General features: G+C 46.4%; 1 protein-coding gene across 6 annotated transcripts in view; it reads left to right on the top strand.

Moving 5' to 3' along the window:
* Positions 1 to 23,088, top strand: part of CTNND1 (catenin delta 1) — a 213,653-nt gene that overhangs the window by 8,760 nt on the left and 181,805 nt on the right. The gene's annotated exons all lie outside the window — the stretch shown is intronic.

Here is a 23,088-nt window from a genome sequence, read left to right as displayed (position 1 = left end):
CGCTGCCTATTGAAGTCAGTTGTCCTCATAATCTGGAATATGGCCAAGCTGGGAGTGCTGGGTACTTTTTAATCTTCCATGTTAGGTTCTTGGTTTCAGGGGGTTTTTAAATGGTGGCTCCAAGGTCACAGGAAGCATCGGTGGGAGAAGTGAGATTTGAACCATGGCTTTCGGCCTTCTGCTTTTAACCTCTAGTGTATACTGTTCTTAAGCAGGCTGAAGTCGGGGCTCTGAGTCTCCTGTGATGACATGGAAAGGACCACAAAATTTGGCCCTTCCTCTGGAATCTCCATAAGAGGCTGGGGTAGGAAGGCAGACAGTCCTGTGGAGCAGCAGGAGGGGGAGAGCTATGGTGCTTTTAGCCTGTGTTGTTGGTGTCCTCTGCTACTTTGAACCACGTGGCTGTACAGTGTCCTCTGTAGATGGGCCCTGGGTGACAGAAGAACAGATTTTAGCCTCAAATGCAGTTGTACTCCTGCCTCCCTCAGGAGTCGATGCAGAAAGGCTAACGATAGAACTGCGTGTGGCTTCTACTGCAAGTGTAATGTGGTGGAATGCAATAAGTTAACTATATGCAAACTTTGTGCAGAAAACCTGTGGTAAATGTGGAAGGAGTAAGCCAGATACGCACAAGCTTTTTCAGTAAGCACAGCTTCTCCTGCCCATGTCCAAACTGAAAGTGAAAGCACACATTGGCACTTGTTCTTCCCTGCCTAAATATGAGCCTCTCAGATTATTTGCACTTGAAATTTTTGAGGCTCATATTTAGGCGCTATGTGCTTTCTCTCTTAGCTTTGTTTGGGGTCTCACATGTAACTTTCCATCTGCCTTTAAAACTTGCAGGGGCTTTCTTCTGCTTGCAAAACAAGACAAAACCCGCATCAAATGGGAAAAATGACAAGAAATTGTCTCCGCAAAACCATCCATGTAGCCCCGCACTTGGTGAAAAAAACATTTTAGCTTGCATTAAGTGGGTGGTGTACTCTTTGCATTGCACAGAACAGAACACCTTACTTAGCTCTTGTACATTTTTAATACAACCCGCACAAAATTCCTCTCTGTATGATATAGGGAACAGCGCTGGGAAATATCGCAGGAATAGTACAGAAAAAAAACCTTCCCAATATCACTAAAAGCATGCAAATTATATACATGCTGTTAGCATTAAGCATTGTGAAGTTACGGGGAAGGAATGTGTCTGGTGCATGCACACAAGAACTGTGCAGTATGCACAGCTCTTGTGCACATGCCCAGTCAAACTAGGGAGCAGGGATCCTGTGCTCTATGTTTCTAGGTTAAACAAGGACTTTGAACTGTACAGCACAAGAGACAGGATCTATGAAAGGGTTTCCACTCTCCTTCTGTGCCTGTGCTCCTCTCCCTCGAATGACCCTATATCGATCACCCCAGTTTAAGCACTCACCACTGATACCCATCTGTGCAGCTCCACTGCTGCCTGCAGTAATGAGCCAGTTCTTAGGATATATAAAGAGGGAAGGGGGCCCAGTACATTTCAGGCTGCTTATGGCCCATCCCTCCTCCTGCTGCTCACAATATTAATCTCCCTTCGGACACTGGCGTTTGCTTTTCAGCAGTAAGGGCAGGATTTAATTTTGTGCGCTGTTTGATTATTGGGAGGGAATAACTAAGGACCTCATTCACATAGGATTGACTAAATGTGAATTTTACTTGCAGCTATCTTTGGTGTGCACGTCCCCAGTGTTGGTGCTGTCTGAACATTCTATGCACCCTAACGCCAGCTCTATTCCGGTGCTAATTGCCTCTACCACTGTTAGATTCTGAGCATTGGCCCATATGTGTGGGTGGTGTGACGTGGGCACGAGGGAGGCAGGGATATCAGAATTACCCCATCTATTACCTCCCATATTTGGCTGTGAAGCAGTGGGTGGGGCCAGAGTACTAGGGGAGTGTCGCATAGCTCCAGGCAGGACCATCCCAAGCCAGAAATGCACCCTAACTTCCCAGAATGATCAGGGGTGCTGAACTCTACATACTACCCTTTCCTGGACACAGCAAATGAGTGCACAGTACTGGGGGTGTTCAAGTACCCACTGCCTTCAGAGTTGGCACTTATGCCTGGAATGGGCATAAGAAGAGGGGAAGGACATGCCACCCTTTCTCCCCAGAACAACTTTCTGCCCTGTCTCTGGATTCCTCAAAATTCCAGAACAACTTTCTAAAAATGCAAAACTTATTCAGGCGCAAAACAGGTTTTGGAAAACTTGTTAATTTTGTTATGTAAACAGTACATCCATTGTTGCAAAATCATTGATTTATACAAATGTGCCACAGGATTTCAGAAGCTTTACTGGAGAGTCGTCATCTCTTGCTCCTGAATCTCCCCCTGCGCTGTAGGAACACTGAGGCTGATTTTTCTAGGTGCTTAGGTCAGAGGCAGGTGGCATGGCTTGTTCTGTCTTCTCAGGGATTTTGGCCGCCTTCCAGGTGCACAGCCAGGACCTGCCTGTTTGAACAAGCCATTTTGTATAGCTAGTGTGTCTCGGGGGTGGGGTAGGGGTTTAACACTTTTTTAATGTAGGTGAAATGTAATGAACGTGCCTGATTTGAAATGAGAATTTCTGCAGGTAGGGGGAAGAGTAAGGTGTCTAGTCACTACTTGTAATGTCTTTTCAGCCTGGAGCTCTTGGCTGACTGATTCCCGCCCATATCAGCAAGTCCTAGAGAGGGTGAGCCCTGGAGGAGAATCTTATTTTTGTTTGCAACTTCTCTGCTGTGCTGCTGCTTTAGTTGTGATTTTTCTCACCCCCCCCCCCCCCCCCGTATTGAGATGAATAAAAACTTTCTAGTTAATTGAAGCTTGGAAATTTTCTATAGTTTTTTATTTATTGGGATTTATTAATGGCCTTTATGAAATCTCCCAAGGCGGTGTACAGCAGGTATAGTTTAACATAAAACATATAGCTCACCATCCCTGATTTTAATGCTGTCACAGCTTTGGTCTTGGGGGTGTTCTGCACAAGAGAAATTGCTGGAGTAAATTAAGGGGTGAAAGATCCCTGTAGCACTGTTTTTTTTGCTTAGAGGGGTGTGGCTTACCTGACATAGACCATTGCTTAAGAACCAATGGGCCACTGAGTCCAACATGTCTTGTACAGTGTCCAGCTGGTAGATTGTATTTTTATTTGACATTTATATCCTGCATTAGCCTGAGTACAACTTGGGTTCAATATGCCTTACATAACAATTAGAAAAGCATGAACAAGTTTTTCAAAATTAACAAAGTAAAATACATCATATAATGTTAGACCAGTAAAACTTGACTCGGGAACAGTTGCAGTTAAGTACTTAGTGATTTAAGCTAGTAATTGAAATATGGAGCAAAAGGTAAGGGCTAGGATTAGCTGGGATAGACAGGAGTAGTGGGAGGTGGGATGAGGTAAAAATTAATGCCATGAGTTTATTTGAGAAGGGTTCTTATTTCCTTAAAAGGCTTAAGTGAAAAAGTGAGTTTTCAATAGACTTCGGAACAACAAATAATCTTTGGTGCATTTGATTTTAGGTAAGGCGTTCCAAATTTTAGTGCCTTGATGTAAAAAGTTAGCAGTATAGATTGTAGGTTACTTTCTTACAATTCAGGAAATGTAGGATAAGATATTCTTTAGATGATTTAGAGGCATTATGTGAGGGTAATTATGTATATTGGGGCTGAACCATACAACATTTTGTGAATGAAGGTACATAGCTTGAATGATTAGTCTATATTTTATTGGTAGCCAATGTAAATTGTACAGAACGAGGTTTGCTTTGGCGAAGCATAGTAGTCTGAATATGGGACATGCGGTTTGTAGTTTTTTGAGGAGATTCCCTTTTTTAAGTCCTGTGTCAATAGAGTTGCAGTAATCAAATTTTGTTAGGACTAGGGATTGAGCTAGGCGACGGAAGACTGATTTTGCGAAGAATGGTTTTAGTCTCCTCAATTTTCCATAATGAATTGAAGACACTTGAGACCACTTTGGAAATCTGGTTATTCAGAGTGAGGAATTGGTCAATTGTGACTCCTAAGATTTTCATAGTTGAGTCAAGGGAATATGTGATGATGATGATAAATGGTAAATGATTTAAGATTTATAGTGTGATGAGGATTAATAACTATTAAGGTCAGTGTTTTTAATTTGAAATAGGATGCCCAAGATTCCATTAGAGAGATACCTAATCTAATGATATGAGTAATTTCATTTATTTCTTTAGTGAATGGAATATAGGTGGTAACGTCATCTCCTTAAATGAATGTCGAGAGACCATTTTTCTCCAGTAAATTGCCTAATGGAGTCGTTATGTTAAATAGGATGGGGGACAATGGAGAGCCCCGGGGCACCCCACAAACAGGGGACCATGCTGATGAAATTGTACTTGATTGTTTCACTTGGTATGTTCTAGACCTTAGGAAGCCTGAGAACCATTTTAACACAGCTCCACGGATTCCGAAATGGTCAGGGATGGACATATCAAATTGGAGTATTGATATTTTATTACCAAAGCTAAGTTCTCATCTAAATTTAGCTAGGAGGGTGGTAACAGTTTTTCAGTACTGTGAGAAGGTCTAAAACCGGATTGTGATCTATGTAAAATGGAGTGAAGTTGGAGAGGTCCACTGGTTGGTGCGTGATTAACCCTTCCATTACCTTTACCAATAAGGGGATTGAAACCACTAGAGACTACACTTAAGCTGGCTTGGGTATTCTTTGGTATGGGAGTCAAAATAATATTGCCATTTTGAGGGGGGAATAGGCTCTGAGATAGCATTAAAGTTATCTTTGAGTGCAAATAGCTTATGAGTAAATTAGGGGATTTGAGAAGGTAACTAAGCCAGTTATCAAGTAGGTGTGATTTAACGTGTTTGTGAAGAGTTCATTTGACTTGATTAGTTGTAAGTGGGTGAAAGGCCGACCAGATTCTGTCTGCTTGGGAGCATAGTGGTGAAGGATCATATAGATTAAGAAAATGACCTATCGATGTTAGGGAGTTTATTAGTTGATTTTTGTTTTCTGCTTGAAATATGACGCCAATTGGTCAGCTGTTGGAGTGGGTTGGTTTGTAGTAGTTACAGGTTGAGTATTCAATAGCTTATTTACTAGTGTGTAAAGCTTTTGTAGATTAACTTTTGTCTGTAATCTTTGAGTAGTGGTTTTTGCATTGATAATCATGCTTTTGTATGACTATTTTAGGCGTTTTCCCAATTAGTCCATTGTTCATTGGATTTGTTTTTGATCCAGATTCTTTCTTGTCTTCTAATAGGTAGTTCTTTTCCTGATGTCCAGTGTGAGCAGGTTTTCCTGGGGGCGGATAGAGTAAGCTTGTGTTAAGAGCTACATGCTGACAGTTACCTTGCAGCTTCCTAACACGTGTAATGTCAGTTTCTTAGTGTTGGCTCCAGTGTTCTGAACCAGTGGATGTTATCCTTTCCTACCAGCAGGTGGAGATGAATTCTGCCAGCGAGATCACCAGCATAAGCAGCGGTGCTCCCTGGAACAATTCATTGGTTCTGCAGCTCCCAATTGCACTCTTAGTTTCACTGTGTGAGGCTTTGGCTTGGTCGTGCAGGTCCCTGTCCCCCCCCCCCCCATACACCTCTTCCCTTGTCACCCTGTTTGGCTGTATTCTCCATAGGCTGCCCCTGCAGCTCCCAGGCTTTCCAAGAGTGCTTGCTTTTGACGTTGCATAAAAGAAAAAAAAAAGAGATCCATTTTGAGGAGGACTCGGATATCTCTTGGATTCCTAGTCCCCTGTGGACTCCAGTTCCAAGAATCCTCCCTGTTGGGAGGCTGTGAAGGAGCACGGTCTTGTTTCTTTGAGATCGTGGGGGCCTAGGCTATAGCCAAGCCTCCTGCAGCGGGCTCCTTGGGGCTTCAAAGCATTTTCCACTCTATAAGGCCCTCATCCACTTGATGAGGACAGAGTTTGAAGTCCCTGGTTGGTCCCCTCAGAATTGGCTGGTCTCTTGCTTATCTGTATACCTTCACTTAGGAGGTTGAGAAATGTTGGATCTGCGTGAAGGTGGATGACCTGATTATGGCGGTTATGCAGGTGACTGCTGTACCTGTCTAAGGGGGTTTGGACCTCAGGGAGTTCCATGAAAAGAATATGGAGCAGTAGCTCTACGTGGCCTTTTCATTGGGGGACCCAACATTCAGGCTATTATTTGTGGTGGTTATGTAGCTCCATGCTGTGTTTGGTTCCAGTGGTTGCTGGAGTCACGGAGACTTTTTGACTGGAGTCATGGACGGCCTTTTTGAATGGATGTTCTATATTATTTGGTCAATCTAGCTTCTCATTCGATGGTGGTATTGGGGATCTCTGTTGTGGATTTTGCCGCTGGGTGTTGCTTCCAAGAAGCTTTTGTGTCTGCTGCCCTTAGGGGGCGCTTGCTCTTTGGTAATAACTTGGAGAAGTTGAAGGATATGGGAGAGGCATGGCTGTCTCCCTGAGCAAGGGTGCACAGCGATTCTCTGCTTCAAGAGGGGTGAGCTGCTTCAGGTCCACTCGGTGCCCTTTGGCCCAGGTGGAGGGTGTAGTAGGTCATTTAAGTGAGCTGTGCCCCCAAGTGGTACAGCAGCTGCTGGGCCCCTTTGTTCTGTTGGAAGGCAGGGTCTTCTGCAACAAGTGGATCTGCATCACCTCAGATGAGGGGGTTCTGGGGGTGGTTGAGAGGGGGTACTTGGAGTTCACCCATCTGGTTACAGACACCTTCATGACCCACTACCTGTGACTCGGCTCTAAAGTGCTAGGTGGTGGTGGTTGTTGCTTTTAAGCAGCACTATGATTTAGGAGAGTTGGAACCAGTTCCATCAGTGGCCTGGACAGGTATGGTGCTGAAGAGGGGTAGTTCCCTTCTCCTCTTGTCATGAACCTCAAAGGGGTGGATGCTAGTCTGTGAGTCCAGTGTTTCTGGATGAAAATGTTTCTCTGTCATTGCATCAGTGCAGCTGGAGGTGTTCTTGACTTCCCTGGACATCAGAGACCTAACCCCACTTCCCAATTGCGGATCATCACAAGAAATATCTGTGCTTGTGTGTGTTGAGGTGGCGCTTTCAGTTTTGAGCCTTGCCCTTTTGCGGGCTAAGGCACCTCACGTGTTTTCAAAAGTGATGGGAGTGGTGGCTGCGCATCTTTGGTGTCAAAGTATTTGGCTTCATCCCCGCCTGGTCGACTGGCTGTTTCAGGCTGACTCTGCTTTGGAGGCCAGATTGGCTTCCTTGCAGATCATTTCCTTTCTGGAATCCCTGGGTTGGGTAGTGAACTGGCCCAAGATTTGGCCCTGTCTCAGTCCCTGGAATATCTTGGGGTCCACATCAACATGACTAGAGGGATGGTTTTTCTGGTGCAGTAACTTAAATTGTAGTCAAATAGGCCCTGAACAGAGCTTGTGTGCTAACCTGGAAGAGTATACTGGATGCATGTGCCCATGGTTCTGCTGTAAGGTGGCTAGCAGTGCATAGAGGTCTAAGCAGAAAACGGTATTGGCATAGACAGATGCTGGAATGCTCAATTTTCTTCCTCAGAGACTTATGAGCAGCTCTAGTTGCCTTTAGTACAGAGCCGTGTGCTCTCAACAGTCTTTTTTTTTTTTTTTTTTTTTTTCTTTTCCATGCTCATCATGGAGGCCAGAAAAATGTTGTGGGTCCTGTAAGCTCACTGCAAAAAGAAGAAACAGCAGTAAATCCTCAGAAAAGCTACTGCTGAAGAATGAGCTAAGCCTCTACACGTTTTCAGGTTAGCTTCATTCCAATAGTTTGAAATGTGCTGGTTTCTAATGCAAGGCTCCTGCGGAATATCTTTTTTTTTTTTTTTTGTATCCATGCACTAAAGCCGCACTAACCCTCTGTAAAGCCTTGCACACTTATTGCATCGGTTCTCTAGTTCTTTGACCAAGTTTTATGTGGATCTATTAAAGCTCTCTCGAATCAAGCCTGGTAAGAGAGAAGAAATTGTGATGGAGATAAGTCTGTGGACTAGGTGTGCACAGCCAAAAGTTTTGCTGGTCTTAAAACTTTTTCTTTTCAGTTTTTGTGTGTTTAAACAAATGCACATTTGACTTGTGCATGCAGATGTGTAAGTATACATACATACACACAAGTGATAGCCCACACAGATATTTAGGCTCCTAGGGAACTGAAACCTGACTCATTTCTGACTTGATCTTGTTTTTTTTTTACCCCACAGGGGTGTTTTTCTTATCTGAATGCTGACTTTGGAATAGAAGAAAGTTTGCTCTTTCAGTGCAAACAATTCTGGAAGTTTATCTCCCTAATCTGCATTATTCTCTTAAAGGTGACATCGCAGCAATTTGGGGTCTTATAGCCTTCTCTCACAGCTCCTCAGAGAATTCATCCAGGTCTTTACATGCCATTGCCTCCTTTAATGTATTGGATAAAGGAGGGCATTAGCTTTGAACACCCCAGGCCCTACTCAGTCCTTGGGCAGTTTACTCTATTTAGCCTGGGTGGGCGGAGGCTACATGTGTGTGCAGTTAAACCTATAGAAAATTTTCATTTTATCTTCTGTATGCATCGTTATTTTGATCCTAGGCTGCTCCCCCTCTTTTTTTTTTTTTTTATACTGGAAAGTGACTGAATTATTCTGGCTTCTCTTCTGTCACATTCTTTTATATAGCTGATTTTGAAATGAAATGGTATGGTATACAATTCTGTTAATTTCATTGATAAGGAAACCAGTAGCTTCATGTGTTATGCTGACTGTTCAGCCAGATCCTTGGAATAATTCTTGTTACAACTATTTTTTGAGAGTACCTAGGTCCCTTCATGCTTCTGTGTCTTGTGTGGTGTCTTCAGGTCCCTGTGCAGGTCCCTACTACTTCAGTCTTGAGTGCATATACATCTTTTGATTACACCAAAATGAGTGGCAGAACTAGGAACTTCTTGTAAATAAGTGAAAGCTAGATATGAATAACCTTGATGGATATGCCTTTTCTGCCTTCCTGAAGAGGGACTTTTGGGAGGAGGGTAAAAAAAACAAAACACAACCTGAGACGTGTTTACATGAGCGTGGCTTTTTTTTTTTTTCCTTCCTTCCTCAGTTTTACTATTGGACAAAGTAATCTTTTTGCTTATTGTTATAAGCAAGCAACAGGAAGCCAGTTGGATACTTTGTCCCAGGATCTGACAGGAAGGGATGAAGTCACTTCCTGTCTAAATAGGAAGTTCTGGTTTCCTACTGCCAGCTGTTCAGGTGATTTCTGCTTGCAGTCCTGATGGTTTCTGGATCACTTTCCCCATCATATCCACCATGCCTATATGGTTTCTATAGTTACATACCCATTAGTAGGCTGATCAGTGCTTGTTTCCTTCAAGTGCTGTGAAATATCCCAGGGGCAGTTCATGTAGCCTGATTGTTGGAATGTAACTTGGCGCCTGGAATGATGCACTGAAAAATAAAGTGCTTTTATCTTTCTCATGCCTAAGTAAGAGGGCAGTGCGTTCAGACTTTCAGAAAACATTAGCAATAGTATGTTGAACTTCAAAACAGTCTGAGTTTCTAAATGCATTATACTGTCCCTTTTGAAATCCTTCTATTCTAGTATGGATGGCCTGACATAGGCTGATGATCACAACAAAATTCTGTGGCTAGGGCTTATAAACTACTTTGCACTGCTGAGGAGAAGAGAATAATTATTTTTTTTCTTACTGAGTTACACAGTGACCTTGCTCTACAACATCTAGACAAATCCCAACAATGTGGCCCTTGCTATTGGCCTAAGAAAGGAACAAGAAAAACTCATATTGGCCCCACTTTGCTCAGGATAAAAAGGTGCCTGCCCTTAATCTGAAGGTTCTGCACTCTCTACTGTCATCATTAGCCCTAACGCCAAGGCTAAGATACCACCCTAGGTGCAGCTGTAGGCCATACAGAACCTCCACAGAAGCTAATGAAAAAATTGTAACATACTGCTACTTCTAACTAGCAGGAAATCTGAGAGCTTGAAATCATCTGCACATCCCTGGTTTGAGTAGTTCATTCCTTTTATTTAGAGATGTTATCCTATGAGACTCATTCAGAGGCTTATTCAGAAAGCTACATAAGTTATCAGGGGGTTTTAACGTGTACGTTCTTGTATGGTTTTAAAGTTACCTTTCAGTATTCTCAGTAAGACCTTTGAAGTCAGAATGATTGAATATTTTAACACCCAACAGAAAGGACTTAACAAGGACCTGGGGTTCCTAGCCCATTATAAACCATAAAGCTGTATGTCTCTGTTGATCACCCTACCCCTCACCTATCCACACCCATCCTGTTAGAATATCAATGATATGCTTTGATGTCCCCATGCATACCTCCGACCCACCCCCATCCTCCCACCCTGTCAGACTGTCATAGTAATGCTTGAATGTTTTCACTTGTATACACTGTCAGCTAGCACATTTGCTTATTTCCGATCTGACGAAGAAGGGCAACCTTCAAAAGCTAATCAAGAAATGTATTAAGTTATGTCCAATAAAAAAAGGTATCATCTTATTTTCTTTTCCATGTTTTATTTTGTTTGATTTCTATTGATAACCTTAAGAGTGGACTAACACGGCTACCACACTCCTCTACAATAAAATTAGAAAAGAAAGAAACGCCAGCATGACAGAAAAGACATATTCTTCCAAAAGAACCGTCCCTCAACACCCCCTTAAAATACAGGTATAAATATACATAAATGTTTATATCTTTGCAGCTTCCCTAGGTACCCACTTCAAGATAATCCAGACGCCAGATTCACCTTAAAGTATCGTAGGATTCTTTCCTCTCTCAGCTCCACTGGGAGTTGTTTCCGTAAAGTGGGACCACACACAAAAAAGTTCAATCCCTTGTAACACTTAATCGAGCAGAAATTACTAGGGACAGCCAATGGAGAGGAGGCTTCAGATCTCAAAATTTCTCCCAGGCACATACATACCAACCATCGGTACCAAATACAAAGGAGTACCTTCATTTAAAACCTTATGTGCAATAACCAGTCTTATAGAAGACTCTACTTTTTCACCTACATTTTTTTTCCTTATTGAGGCTGCATATAATTGGTGAGATGTGATGTGATGGCGGCTCTTTTGGTCAGTGCTGTGGTTCTAGAGTAGGGATCATGTACCATATAGGTAAGGCCAAAGGTCCATAGAGTCCAGCATTCTGTCTCACTGTGGCCAGTTCAGGTGGTAGGTACCTGGCAGGATGCTGAGGAGCGGATGCATTCCTTATTGTCCATGTCCAGAGAGAATCAGTGGCTTTCCCAAGCTTTATATGTCCATAGTCTGCTATCGAGACAGACATGGGGAAGCAACTGCTTGCCCTGAGATTTGTAGCATGGAATGTTGCCATGATTTGGGTTTCTGCCAGGTATTTGTGACCAGGCTTGGCCACTGTTGGAAACAGTATACTGGACTAGATGGACCATTGGTCTGACCCAGTATGGCTATGACTAGATGGACCATTGGTCTGACCCAGTATGGCTATGACTAGATGGATCATTGGTTTGACCCAGTATGGCTATCCTTATGTTCTAACTCCTTGAATTCTGACCAAGGCTTTGCTAAAGTTTGTGATACAACTGGGAGGAAGTAATTCATGGGCTATTATAAAAAAATTTTCACTTTCCTTTTTAATGAAGATATTGGTGATCATATTGATTGTTTATTTGTGAAGCCTCAATACTGATTAAGTCTTTTGGTAATCGTCAATGAAGAAGTTGGTGAGATGGAGGAAATGACGTATATTGTGAAGTGAAGTCTCCCAAGAGCTAAATATGCCAAGAAGAGGCTACTAGCATGGTGATTGTGCGAAGCTTGGGATAGAAATTATGGATGCAATGTTAAGCCCTTGAAACAGCCCGATAGTGGCGAAACAGGAGAACAGGGTTCTCCTGTTGGGCTTTAAGGTTAACGTATGCTGTTGAAGGTAATTCGTATTTGCTGCACCACTACTATCCAAGTTAAGTAATGATTAAATGTTTACTTCACCGGAGGAATGGCGTTTCAGTGAGCCTCTACCATAAGGTATTGTGAAAGGTGTATTTACATATAACCCATGAATAAGAAGAGTGGAGTTTTTTTTTTTTTTTTTTTGTGAAGACTAGTGATTGAAGAGGAGTTCTCTGAATATTGAGAGGTTTGCTTTTAAAGAGAACTCCATGGTTTCTGAAGTCTTTTTTTTTTTTTTTTTTTTCCTCCACAATTATTTTCATGTAGAATTGTGATTTTACAGGGTAGAATTTTTAATACTTGATTCATATTGTCTCCAATGGTAGCTGCAAATGTATCAAAGAAACAGTAATTGTATTTTGTGTGTGTTTTGGAGGTCTCGGGAGTAGGAGGAGGATTTGGAATTACTGTCAGATATTGGTTTTCATCCCCCACTCTCATCCCTGGTACTCCACTATCTAGGCCAGTGGCTTTCAACCCAGTCCTCAGGGTACCCGAAATTAATATGCATGGGAGAGTTTACAGTGGCGGAAGTGCACGCTAATGCATCTCGTGTGCATTTGTTGTGGGTATCCTGAAAATATGAGTGGCCTGGTGGTCCCTGAGCACTGGGTTTTAAACTACTGGTCTAAGCTGTACTGGTCCCTCTGGCTGAGAAACAAACATGCACTGTAGCTTCCACTGGAGCCTGATATGTATGCCTTAGAGTTCCTTATATCTCCTGCCTGAGGATATGGCATCAGCCCGTGGCCAGGAATCTGAGCTAATGTGTTCTGCGCGGGATTACAGTGCAGTCCATATACTGCTGGGAAGAAAACGGCTCTATAAATACAGAGGGGTAGAGAGCTGCAATTCCTTAACCAGAATCTTTGGTGGTAAACCCCCCCCCCCCCCCCCCCCCCACGAAAAAAAAGCTGGTTTCTCTTAGCCATTAAAATAAGATTCAGCTTATTACTGGACTAACTTAGGGGCCCTTAAAGGTTAGCACCTGCTAAATGCTGTACATCCTATTTTGTATCTATGGGCAAATTTCTGACTACCTTACCTGTACATTCTCCGCAGGGCAGAGTTTATCACACTATTGCATTGTCAGCTCTGCTGACCATAGGTCCATCTTCCTGCGGTGTCCCATCTCCTGTGTGAAATACTTCCTGTTTGGATGTGGCAGGAAGAAGGACCTGTGGAGCGGAGCAGGAGAGGAGACAAGCAGGCCTGGAGGGGGATAGGGGCGGAGTGTTTGCCCCGGGCCCGGCTTTCTCTCTGCGGCCCTGCTGGGTGCATGGAGTAATATTTTGGTTTATTGTTCATGTGGGAAACATTGGCAGCCACAGACTTGCATAGCAGCTCCCACGGATTCCAAGAACGTCAAAATTAACCCACCCTTGTCATCAAGCAGATGAAGCCATTACGAATGGGTTGTGTCCATCAACCAGCAGGGGGAGATAGAGCACTCAAACCATAGTAGCTCTTGGCCAGCTAGCTCCACTGCCTCTTCAGTATTCTCTATCTCCCCAAGCAGGGTGGTTGCAGCTTGTTCAGCTCCTTCTAAAAAACTGCCTGGGGTGGCTCCTGAGCTTTGCCAGTGGAAGCAGGGGTGTTGAGGCTATTGCAGCTTCACTTTAGAGGCACATAGGTTAGCCCTTTCCCTGCCTCACCCATCCCCCCTGTGGATGTGAGCACATTAGTTCGCTTTTCCCTGCTCTTTCCAACTTTGCCATGTGGATGCAGGCACATTGGTTCGCCTTTCGCTGCCTTTCCCACTGTTCTGTACCTCCAGAGTTGATTTGATTGCCTCTTTTGCTGTTTCCTCTACTTTCCTCACAGCGTTAAAAAAAAAAAAAAAAAAAAAAAAAAGAGGTTTTTCTTCAATTTCTACAGCGAGACCGGAGCTGCTATACTTGGTCCAGTGAGGTAAGAGTGTTTTCTGACTCCTCTGGGGAGGGTCTGCGATCGGGACGTTTTTGGCGTGAGCGCCATTTTGAAAATTTCCGCCGTTTTTTCGGCGATGGCTGTGGAGGTTGTTAAGCGCTGTGCAAATTGTGACAAGCGCAGATCAGCAGCGGGGCTTTGTAAAACGTGCTGTTCAGGCGTAAGAGCTGGTCTGAGCATGGCGAGCGATGATTCTTCCCGCTTGATGGAGCTGGCAGCGGGCGCCATTTTGAAAATGCCACATGGCGCGAACCCCGCTGAGGCGGAACGTATAGAAACCGGAGAGGGCTCTCAAATTGAGGCGGTTCAAAGAGCTACTAGCTCCGGACTGGAACCGGGTGGCCAGGGCGAGTTTTTCTCCCCTGATTTTGTGTTATTGCTACATAAGGCATATATGCTTAAAAGAGCTCAGCCGCAGGGGTCTTCTACGGCCGCCCTAACTTCCCCTCTGGTGGATACTGGCCTGGGATTGCCCTCTGAGGCGTTTTTTTCCTGATAACTGGCCGCATGAGAAGCGCAGAAGGGTAAATTCCCCTTCAGCAAGTGGTGCACCCCCCCTTTTCCCCCCCGTGGTCGGGATGTGGTGACTCTGAGGGGTCTGGCAGGCCTTCGGGGCCAGAGGAGCCAGGAGAAGGTGCAGAGTTGTCTCTGGATCCGGATGATCCCTCCGCGGTGAGGATTTTCCACCGCGAAGAGCTGCCAGCACTTATTTCTGATGTCCTACAGGCCCTCTCTATTGAAGGTCCAGGGAGGGGCGTAGCCTCCTCTGGGAATCCGAGGATGGCAAGTACCAAAATGCCTGCTTGAGCCTTTCCTTTGCATGACTCCATCCAAGAGCTTATTTCTGCTCAATGGGCTGACCCCGAGGGACCTTTGAAAGTTTTCAGGGCTATGGGGCAATTATATCCTCTAAGTGAGGAGCATTTGGCTCGCTTTGCAATGCCTAAAGTGGATGCCCTAGTCACGGCTGTGACAAAACAGACTACCCTCCCTGTGGAAGGAGGTGTTGCCCTGAAGGATATTCAAGACCGAAGGCTGGAATCAGCGCTGAAGCGGTCCTTTGAAATTGCAGGTCTTACTATTCGAGCGTCTGCATGCAGTTATGCTGAGAGAGCCTGCCTAGCATGGTTGCAACAGGCAGTTGAACAGCCCGGTGATGGAGCGGAGTCCCTTTCTGAGGTGGCTCTGTGGATGGAGTCGGCCCTGCCCTTTTTGGCTGACACCCTTTATGATAGTCAGAGCTTCGGCTAAACAAATGGCAGTAGCAGTGACGGCTCACCGTCTTCTTTGGCTACGACATTGGGCGGCGGACATGGCCTCTAAGCAAAGGCTGGTGAAGTTACCTTTTCAAGGCCCTCTCCTGTTTGGTGAGGAGTTGGAAAAGATTGTGAAAGGCCTGGGGGATTCCAAACCTCAGCGCTTACCCGAGGATAGGTCGTGGCCTTCCTCCAAGGGTCAGGCGGTTCACCCCTCTTATAGACCTCGCTTCCGTGAAGCTAGAAGGTACTGCCCGGGGCGTTCTGCTGGATTCACTTTGCGTGGCCGTTTTCAGCAGAGGAACTCCTTTCGCTCGGACAAACGTTCCGCAGCCTCAGGCTCAAGGTCTGGAGTTCAGGGGCGACCCTCTCAATGATGGTGCGCCGGCCCCCTCCTCGTTTCCTGCAGTAGGAGGAAGACCTTCCCTCTTTTTCGAGGAGTGGGCCAAGATTTCCTCAGATCAGTGGGTTCTGGACCTGATCAGAGATGATTACCGAATAGAATTCTATGCCCCGGTAAGAGACGTGTTTGTGGAGTCCCGATGCGGCTCTGCCGCCAAACGGGCGGCGGTAGAGGGGACTTTACAAGGCCTGATTCGATTAGGGCGGTGACCCCGGTACCTCCCGCCGAACACGGCTGCAGCCGCTACTCCATTTACTTTGTGGTGCCGTGAAAAGGTGGGTCTTTTCGCCCGATTCTGGACTTAAAAGAGCTAAACAAGTCCCGAAAAGTGTGGCATTTTCACATGGAAACCTGGGTGAGAGCGCACCTGAGACCTCTGCAGTATTCCTTACTTCATCGATGGTCTCCAGTATCTCAGGATTATCAATGCAGACTCACGTGGCTCCCTGCGGCCCAGCTCAGCATGGAGTGGTGGCTCTCAGACAGCATGTTGCGGCGAGGAATGTCGCTGGCGCTCCCCGATTGGTGCCTAGTGGTGACAGATGCCAGCCTGCAGGGCTGGGGCGCACATTGCAAGGGGAAGCATGCCCAGGGTCTCTGGACACCCGACGAGTCGGAGTGGTCTATCAACCGCCTAGAGTTGAAAGCGGTATTTCAGGTGCTACTAGCCTTTCAATTGACCCTGGAAGGATTGGCTGTCCGAGTGATGTCGGACAACACGACAGCAGTGGCCTACATAAATCGACAAGGCAGCACTCAGTGCAGAGCTCTAGCCGCGCAGGCTGAACAAATTTGCCACTGGGCCGAGCTACATCTGCAGTTTCTGTCAGCAGCTCATATTGCAGGTCAGAGCAACGTGCAAGCCGATTATCTAAGCAGGCATCAAATCGATCCAGCGGAGTGGGAACTTGCAGACAAAGTATTCCTGCAGCTCTGTGCCAAATGGGGGACTCCCGTAGCGGATCTTATGGCCTCAAGCGCAAATGCCAAAGTCCCGTGCTTTTACAGCAGACGGAGAGATCCTCGCGCGGTGGGGTTGGATGCCTTGGCTCAACCCTGGCCTATGGGCCTCCTGTATGTGTTACCTCCGTGGCCTTTGATAGAGCGAGTGCTCCTGCGGATTCGGCTTTATCCAGGAAAAGTGGTTCTCATCGCCCCGGACTGGCCCAGGAGTCCGTGGTATGCGGACCTTCGGCGGATGCTGGTGGAGGCTCCCTGGCCATTGCCTCTGGTACCGAACCTGTTGTCACAGGGCCCGGTAACCATGGAGGATGCCTGCCGCTTTGGTCTTACGGCATGGCTATTGAGAGGGCGCAATTGAGAGACAAAGGCTATTCTAACAATGTTATTTCCACTCTCCTGCAGGCCCGCAAGCGGTCCACTTCTGTGGCTTATGCCAGGATTTGGAGACTGTTTAGAGTCATGGTGTGTTTCAAAGGCGATCACACCCATGCGGGCTCCTGTCTCGCCGATTCTGGACTTTTTGCAGGATGGTGTACAAAGAGGCTTGGCCTACAATTCCCTGCGGGTGCAAGTGGCAGCATTAGCCTCCCTTCGTGGTAAGGTTGAAGGTGTGTCTTTAGCTGCACATCCAGATGTTGCACGGTTTCTTAGAGGGTGCTTCGGCTCCGTCCTCCCATGCGGGCACCCGGTCCAGCTTGGAACCTGGGGCTGCTTTTAAAGGCTCTTCAGGGTTCTCCTTTTGAGCTGCTGCGGCATGCTTCTGAGAAAGATCTCACCCTAAAGGCTGTCTTTTTAGTGGCCATTACTTTGGCGAGACGGGTGTCAGAAATCCAGGCGCTGTCCTGTCGAGACCCATTTCTGCAATTCTCAGAGTCCGGGGTCACGGTGCCTACCATGTCTTCCTTAATGCGTAAGGTGGTTTCAGCGTTTCACCTAAATCAACCTATTTTTCTACCCTCCTTTGATAGGGAGGAGTTTCCAGAATCTTTTGGGCAGTTGCACCTTTTGGATGTGTGCAGGACTTTGTTGCAGTATCTGCGAGTTACAAATTCTTTCAGGACCTCTGATCATCTTTTTGTATTATCAGGTCCTCGCAGAGGGTCTCCAGTGTCTAAAGCCACTATTGCCCGCTGGCTCTAAGAAGCTATCTTCTCAGCTTATCTGCTTGCCGACAGGTCTCTGCCTGTAGCCTTTAAGGCGCATTCTACAAAAGCGATTTCTTCCTCTTGGGCTGAAACTGGAGCGCACTCTTCATGAGAGATGCAGTGCAGCAACATGGACTTCTAAGCTCTCATTTGCCTGACATTACAGGTTGGATGTGGTTGCTAAGAGGGATGTGCGCTTTGGAGCTGAAGTGTTAGCGCATGGTGTGGCTTGTTCCCACCCTATGTAGGGATTGCTTTGTTACATCCCATTCGTAATGGCTTCATCTGCTTGATGACAAGGTAGGGAAAATTAGGTTCTTACCTTGGTAATTTTCTTTCCTTTAGTCATAGCAGATGAAGCCATGAGCCCTCCCTGTCTGTCTGACTGTGTGCTGATGTGACTCTATTTGATGTTCAGTTTCTTTCCTGAAGATTTAGTCCTTCCTTGGGAGAAAGTTGGAAAACAGTCTTCCGGATTACTGTTCAAGTACAGGAGGATGAGTTCATTCCCTCCTTTTGAGTTAATGCTCCTGTTATGTGGCCATCGTTCGCTGTGAGGAAAGTTCATGTTATTCCCATTGCGGTCTGTATACTGCTTTGGAAGCTTCAAATACTGAAGAGGCAGTGGAGCTAGCTGGCCAAGAGCTACTATGGTTTTTGAGTGCTCTCTATCTCACCCTGCTGGTTGATGGACACAACCCATTCGTAATGGCTTCATCTGCTATGACTAAAGGAAAGAAAATTACCAAGGTAAGAACCTAATTTTCCCTTCAGAGCATGATCTGCGAACAACAAGGTCTGCCAAATCTTAAGCTTGAAAAGTGCATGCTAAGCACATTGCATGTAGACATGTTTCCCAGTACTCACCTTCCCTCGCCTTCTGATGGCTCACCAGTCTTGTGCTGATGGGTGTTAAGAATCCCGCTGGTTCCTCAATATCGCATCACAGAGGCTTTCTCTTCTGTTGATGATGGGGGTTGTGAACCCAGCTGCGGTGCATCTGTTCCTTTCTCTCGTGGGTGCAGACTACTGGCTCAGAGCTTCTTGATTACACATGCACACATCCCCTAATGCAGTACCACTGAATCCCTCTCCAGGTACACCCAGTAGGTCAAGTTTCCAGGGTTGCCACATTAAATATGCATCAGTGAAATTTGCATATCTGTCATGCCTATTCATTGTAATTCTACAAAGCTAGGTGTGCCTCAGGGAGGGGTTGAGAAGTACTGCCCTATTGCCAGTATCTGATGGATAGACAATCCTCCCCAGCAGGTGCTCTCACTGGTAAAACATGCCTAACCTAAACCATGAAAAGTAAAATACAGATCTTAAGCTAGGATGTATAGGGTAAGGAAGTGACACTGCCATATAAATCTCTGCTCAAGCCTTTGTTTAGACTATCATGTACCATTCTAGAGACCGTCTCTTCAAAAAGATAAACAAGTGGACTCCTGAAGTTTGGTTATAAATGGTGGTATAGCAACTTTAAACTGCTACCTACAAAAATGGCTACTGGTCAGCGATGGTCACTTCTAGTCCTTGGATCACAAGTGGGTCAGGTTTCAGGATGTTGCTAAAGAATATGCATAACAGAGTTTCCTATAGCAGGAGATAGGTATGCAGATCTCTTTCATATTCACAAGGGGTATGCTGAAAACCTGACCTATTGGTGACACTTGCAGATTGGGAGCGAATACCAAGGACATATGGAGATGAGATTTAAAGATGAGAGAGATGCAAATATCTTCAAGAAATGAATGCACAGGAGGCTGGATACATGTCACAGCAGTGAAAGGATAGTACATACATAGAACAGCCTTCCAGTGGAGTTTGTAAAAACAAGTGGGGAAAACATGCAGAGTATGGTTTATGGAATAATTTTTAATTCTTGTGTATGTTTGAGGGGAGGGGTGTGTGTGCTTGTAATGGTGGTCTTTCTGTCTCTGTGATTAGGTATGAGCATCAGATGGGCTGCATAAACCATCTAATATAATAATTTGCTCCTGCAACGTTCCAATGTCTCTGCCTGCGTTTGTAACCATCTCCTGACGTCACTCTCCCGCCGTAGATAGAAATAAGTAGTAGTAGTAGAAGCCTGCTTGCCTGACGTCAGGAGATGGTTACCGCAGTGAGACATTGGAACGTTGCAGGAGCAGCTTCAGCCCTTCCTCCACAGGCACCAACATCTCCCTTGCCACTGCTCCCCCCCCCCCCCCCCCCCCCCCGAGGTTGCAGCCCAGGCCCAACTACTTTCCTTCCAGGCCCGCCTACCCAACACAGACCTGCCAAGTGTCCCGCGAAACACGCGGTGCCAGCTCCCATTTCCGTCCACTGCTGCTTCTGTTGAGCAGCAGCGGTCGCTACAAAAAACAAAAAGAGCTAATTAAAGCACCAAAAATGTTTTAAAAAAGCAAGCGTGGCACTGCAGGCAGCCATCAGGCATTGGCTATCGGCTCTGCAGCCACTCCTCTCACCTCTCACGTCGCTGCGCTCCTCCGGGGTCTGCTCCAGGCGCAGTGACGTGAGAAGCGAGAGGAGCAGCTGCAGAGCCGACAGCCAATGCCTGATGGCTGCCTGCGGTGCCGCTCTTGCTTTTTAAAAACATTTTTGGTGCTTTAATTAGCTCTTTTTGTTTTTTGTAGCGATTGCTGCTGCTCAACAGGAGAAGCAGCAGTGGCTGGAAATGGGAGCTGGCACCGCCTGTTTCATGGGAGACATGGCAGGTCTGTGTTGGGCGGGCGGGCCTGGATGACAAGAAGGGGATAGAGAGAGAGAGAGACACACGGGATGGAAGAATCGGGAGAGAGGAGTAGACGGATGGAAGGATGGGGAGAGAGAAGGGACACTGAACAGAAAAGGGTAGAGAAATAGAGAGACACTGGATAGAAGGAGGGGGAGAGAGACATTAGATGGAAGGATCAGGGGGGAGAAAGAGGGAAAGACGCTGGATGCAAGGGTACGGGAAAAAAAAGGAGACACTGGATGGAAAGATGCAGAAAGAAAGAGGGGAGACATTGGGGGGGGGGAGGTCTTTTTTTTTTTTTTTTTCTCTCTCTCTCTCTCTCACAGAGAGTCTGTGTATCGCACACATACTCTGTCTCACACACACTCTCTCACAGACACACTCGCGCACATTCACTCTCCCTCTCTCACACACTCCGAGGAAAACCTTGCTAGCGCCTGTTTCATTTGTGTCAGAAATGGGCCTTTCCTTGTCATCAAGCAGATGAAGCCATTACGTATGGGCTGTGTCCATCAACCAGCAGGGGGAGATAGCACTCAATTTTTCACAGTGCCTCATGGCCAGCTAGCTCCACTGCCTCTTCAGTGTTCTCTATCTCCCCAAGCAGGGTGGCTACAGCTTCTTCGAGCTCCATCAAAAATCTGCCTGGGGGTGGCTCCTGGTTTGCCAGTTGTTAGCCGGGGTGTTAGAGGCTATAGCAGCTTCACTTTCAAGGCACATAGGTCAGCCCTTTCCCACTCAGTGGATGCAGGCACATTCGTTCGCCTTTCCCTGCCTTTCCCACTTATCTGAGCCTCCGGAGTGTTTTTATTTACCTCTTTTGCCTCTGCTTTCCTCACAGCGTTAAAAAAAAAAAAAAGTTGTCACGCTTTAGCTCAGCGATCTTGGAAAAAAGGTTTTTTTTTCTTGAGATTCTTCTGCAGGACCGGAGCTGTGATACTCGGTCTAGTGAGGTAAGAGTGTTTTCTGACTCCTCCGGGGTGGGCCCGTGATCAGGACGTTTTTGGCGCAAACCGCCATTTTTGAATTTTACCGCCATTTTCAGCGATGGCTGCGGAGACTGTAAAGGGCTGTTCTAAATGTGGCAAGCGCAAATCAGCAGCCGGGCTCTGTAATTCATGCTGTACAGACGGTAGAGCCAGCCCGAGCATGGCGAGCGGCGAACTTTTGCACTCTGAGCTGGCAGCGGATGCCATTTTGGATTTGCCACATGGTGCGGCCTCCATTGTGACGGAGAGCCGTGAATCCAGTGGGGGGTCCGGGGGGGGGGGGGGGGTTCTCAGAGTGAGGCTAATAATACAGCTGATAGCCCTGGGCAGGATCCGGGCGGTCAGGGAGCGGTTTTCTCCCCTGATTTTGTTTTTTTTTAATGTTTTAAACGGTTTTTATTGATATTGCAGCAACATAGGCATTGTCATACAGGGCACTGCATATAACATTCATCAAACCTCGATCTAACTATACAACCATTTGCTAACTAACATGCAGCATTTTTGAATTTTATACTACAGCATTTTTATTACTTCCAACAGGATGTACTTATCCTCCCCCCACCCTCCCCTAATTTTGTTTTAATGCTGCATAGGGCATACATGCTTAAAAGAGCTCTTCAACAGGGTTCTTCGGACCCTCTGCCTGCCCCCCCGGGGGATCCTGGCCTTTTGGAGTTGGCTTTGCCTGTTTCTTATTCTCCTGATAAACGCAGAAGGACTAATTCCCCTTCTGAGTGTGGGGCACCCCCTCCCCCGTGGTCGGGCTATGAGGATTCTGAGGGGTCTGGCAGAACTTCTTGGGCTGAGGAGCCAGAGTCGGGTGCAGAATTGCCACAGGAGCTTGATGATCCATCTGCGGTGAGGATTTTCCACCGCGAGGAGCTGCCAGCGCTTATTTCAGATGCCTTACAAGCCCTCTCGATTTGAAGATTCTGGGAGTGGCACAGCCTCCTCTGTTAATCCAAGGATGTCTAGTACCAGAAAGCCTGCTTGAGCCTTTCCTTTGCATGACTCCATCCAAGAGCTTATTTCGGCTCAATGGGCTGACCCCGAGGGACCTTTGAAGGTTGCCAGGGCTATGGGGCAATTATACCCTCTGAGTGAGGAACATTTGGCTCGCTTTGCAATGCCTAAAGTGGATGCCCTGGTCACGGCTGTGACAAAGAGAACTACCCTTCCTGTTGAAGGAGGTGTTGCCCTGAAGGATATTCAAGACCGCAGGCTTGATTCAGCTCTGAAGCGGTCCTTTGATTTGGCAGGTCTCACTGTTCGGGCGTCTGCATGCAGTTGTTATGCTGCTAGAGCCTGCCTGGCTTGGTTACAGCAAGCAGTGGAACAGCCCGGTGATGGAGCGGAGACCTTATCTGAAGTGGCTTCGCGGATGGAGTTGGCCTTGTCCTCTTTGGCTGACGCCCTTTATGATATGGTCAGAGCTTCGGCTAAACAAATGGCTGTAGCAGTGGCGGCTCGTCGCACTCTTTGGCTACGACATTGGGCGGCGGACATGGCATCTAAGCAAAGGTTGGTGAAGTTGCCCTTTCAAGGCCTTCTCTTGTTTGGTGAGGAACTGGAAAACATTATTAAAGGCCTGGGGGATTCCAAACCTCAGCGCTTGCCCAAAGATAGGCCGAAGCCTTCCTCTAAGGGTCAGGCGGTCTGCTCCTCTTACAGACCTCGCTTCCGTGAAGCTAGAAGGTACCGCC

Source organism: Microcaecilia unicolor, chromosome 1 (genome assembly GCF_901765095.1).
Source record: "Microcaecilia unicolor chromosome 1, aMicUni1.1, whole genome shotgun sequence".
NCBI classification, from domain to species: domain Eukaryota; kingdom Metazoa; phylum Chordata; class Amphibia; order Gymnophiona; family Siphonopidae; genus Microcaecilia; species Microcaecilia unicolor.
This window is presented reverse-complemented; position numbering and strand designations above follow the sequence as displayed.